Below are 3588 nucleotides of genomic sequence, written 5' to 3'. Positions count from 1 at the left end.
GGGTGGCGCCAGCACGACAGTGGGCGACGGTTGGGGGTGGTGGCCGTGGACGGCGCCAGCACGGCCATGCGTGGCGGTTGGGGAAAGGTGCGGCGGCGAGGCAGGCGCGGGAACACCGCCAGCCACGGGAGGCGGCAGCAGGCAGTTGGGCCGGTGGTATGTCCGCCGGTTTGAAGAAGATGCGCACGAGATCTGGGCTGGAGGTTGGAGAAAGATATCGGGCCGTCCATTTTTCATCCAACGACGTAAACCAAATCGATGGACCCAAAAAAATTTTGGCGACTGTGATCTAACCACTCCCATATTTGCCGATGTAAACCAGTACTGCATACACTGTATTAAGAAGGCTGCATGCAAGTGTTTGAAGCCATGGGATAGGAGTATAGGACATGGTTGATTACAAGAAATGTTTGTGCAGATGCATGCATTCTTTCTGTTTCTCAACACGCGCGTGTACGAATGAACGAAGGTCACATTCTCATCCCAGATAATAATCGGGATCAAGTCTAATCATGCCCAGCCTGAGCGTGACCTGTGCATGCATCCACTGTCATACAGCATATATACCACTTTGAGCATCGCTGCATGCAATGATGCACCCTGCTGCAACATGCACGCGCGAGCCCCTGTGATACGCCGCAGGTCACACACACACACACACACACACACACACACACACACACACACACACACAAAGTTCAAAGGCTGCACACAGCTAATTCCTCACCCTGCATCCACTGCGCAAATCGACGACGATGTGCCATGAATACACATGAGAGTGCGCGAGGGCAGAGGCCGGCCGGGTTGCCCAGCTAGCTAGCCGACCTAGGCAAGGCAACGATCGGTCTGCATGGCCTCACAAGGCAAGGCTCCACGGACAGCAACGTTCTCTGAGCTCCACCGCTGCGTCCGTCCGTAGTGTGGGCTCGATCGTAACCGCCCTCTGGCCGCATGGCCCCACCTCCAGGCCCGATATCGGCAGGCTCATGAGGTGGCCGTGGCCGGGGTGATAGCGACACTTGCCACTGCACCCATCGATGATCGATCGGTCACCCAGGAATCACCCAACCCTAGCTAGCTACAGTAGCTGCTGCAATGCATGCAGGGCATATTGACCGGCCTCCCACAGTGGTTGCGCAGAGGCGTAGTTCTAGGGTTGGACCACCCTCGAATTGAGCTCATTAGTGTAATACTCGCTCCGTTTCTTTTTAGTCTGCATATAAGATTTGATCGAAGTTAAATTTTGTAAAGTTTGACCAACTTTATAGAAAAAACATCAACATCTATAATATTAAAATTATATGGTATGAAAATTAATTTCATGATGCATCTAACTATATTGATTTCATATTGTGAATCTTGATAAAAAAATTTATAAACTTAGTCAAAGTTAACAAAGTTTGATTTTGACCAAATTTTATATGCAGACTAAAAAAAATGGAGGGAATATATACTACTCCATAAAAAATATAATCGGGCTCAAGTCAGCGTCTCGTCCATATACAAGCAATAGATTGAGTTGTTCGGTTAAGTCTGCTCGTGCGTGTACTGTTGTATGCTAGTGAGTCGACGCTTGTTCTCCGGTCGAGTCCAGTCCAGAAGATGTCCCTTGTTCCCAAACTCCCTCTCCTCTAGAACCCTAGCGCCTAGCGAGCGCCATCAGCAAACAGCATGAGGCCGATAAGGCACCCGCTGACGGTGACAGATAGGCGATCGGCGAAGGACGCTTGTGCTGGTGGGTGGCGGCGGCAGACAGGTCATATGCGACTAGCAAAGGGTGCAAGGGCCGAGCACTACTTGTTTTCTATTCCAGTCCAATCTAAAGTAAGATTTTTGTTCTCCTTTAACTGAAATTATAATTTTCTTTCGCTATGAAGATTTGAACAATTTGAAAGTGCAAGCTTTAAAGTTTTTTTCAATCGATAATTGGTAAAATGAACTGATTGAATCATTAGGGATTTGTTCCAGCTGACAGTTAATAATCAACTTTTGTAGAATTTTTTCAAAATTAAGAGCGGATGAGAGTGTTAATATGGGTGTTTTTGTCACACACAAGTGGCCACAAGTCTGGTGTGAATTGTTTTGGTATATGCAAAAGGTTAGTCTCGTATTGAAAAACAAGTAACCAGAGGTTAAAACAAAGTAACGAGCTTAGAAAGTAAATAACATAAAAAGTAAAGTAATAAAAGTAGATCGTCGGTTTGTCTATAGTAGGAGGTTAGGCATTGGAAACTCGGACCATGGTGTACATTAGATGTGCCAGTGCATCGGTAATACTAATTACCTTTTTATGTGATTATACTCTTCGATTATATGTTCAGTAGGCAGGTCATCCTTGAATAGTTGAACTCATCCATGCAGGGATTGTTCTTCTATATTGTCTTGCATCAACGCTATCATATGCATGATCATTTCCGCAATCAAGGTCGTAAGATCGGACCAACGCTTTACATGTCGTTGATTCTAGTTATCCTCATATTGTCTTCACTCCTTATAGATACCAACACCGAGTGGTGTAGTTGCGGGGTGGGCAGGTGGTCTATGGAGCACTCTGTAAATCAGCACAATACTTCATTGTAGCTGTGCAAAAACTATATTTTACTATAGTTGTAAACAAAACTAGCAGGCCACAGCGCACGCTCAAGGCTCAAGCAGAGAATGAAGGACTGCATGATTGATTGCTAGCTCCCTTGTTTCATTTGTACATTCTATAGATGTTGTTGTCTTAACTATCCATGGATGTCTGGACGTGGTGCCTAAGTGCAATTATGTCATGTATAATCATACTCATAAAAAATCCAATTTATTCAATAAGAAATTATAATTTGTGCACCATGCCATGTTGCCTTTATTTGAAGAGATGCCGCTAGCAAAACTATGGATCCAATACATTCATCCTTACTGCTTTCAACCTCGATCATTGTACTTTTTATTTCTTTTATAACCTGGACTTTTGTTTCTTTTGTTGCAATCAATATATTCAAACACAAGTTGCATTAATCCTTGTAACTAACAAGGCTAGTAAGACTGAGAATTTTACTAGTTTCATTGGGGGCCGAGGCAAGTTTTGTATTTTTGTTTCTAGGTACTGATCATTGGCTGCAATTCAAAGCTCCACAAGCCTTGCTGCGCGGTTGATGACGAAGTGGCCGGTGTAGAGTCGATGCTGATGTCGGAGTAGAGGCCGAGGCTCGACGGCGGCGGCGGGCGATGCAAACCGATCTTAGATGGGAAAACCAAAAAGTAAACGCCGATCAAAGCGACCGATGAGAGAGAGAAAAACCTGGATCAAAGGATCGGAAAAAGACTCTCTAGGGCAACCGGTCAACATGACTGGCGGATGAATCCTAGGTACGGGGCGGCGTGGCCTCCGGCGGCGGCCATGTAGGCCGACCGCCTTAGGGATTGCGCGCGGGGCAGAAGCGGCGGACGGCGGCTAGGGTTTGGATCGATTAGACTGATACCATGTTAGAAGGGAATAGAGAGGATATTGGTGGAATCGATTGATTATTGCTTGAGCATTGTATGCGTATATATAGCGAGTACATGGCCTTCTTGAAGTACAAGGCAAGGTAGTACAAATCCTAC

Source organism: Triticum dicoccoides, chromosome 6A (assembly GCF_002162155.2).
Source record: "Triticum dicoccoides isolate Atlit2015 ecotype Zavitan chromosome 6A, WEW_v2.0, whole genome shotgun sequence".
Lineage (NCBI taxonomy): Eukaryota > Viridiplantae > Streptophyta > Magnoliopsida > Poales > Poaceae > Triticum > Triticum dicoccoides.
This window is presented reverse-complemented; position numbering follows the sequence as displayed.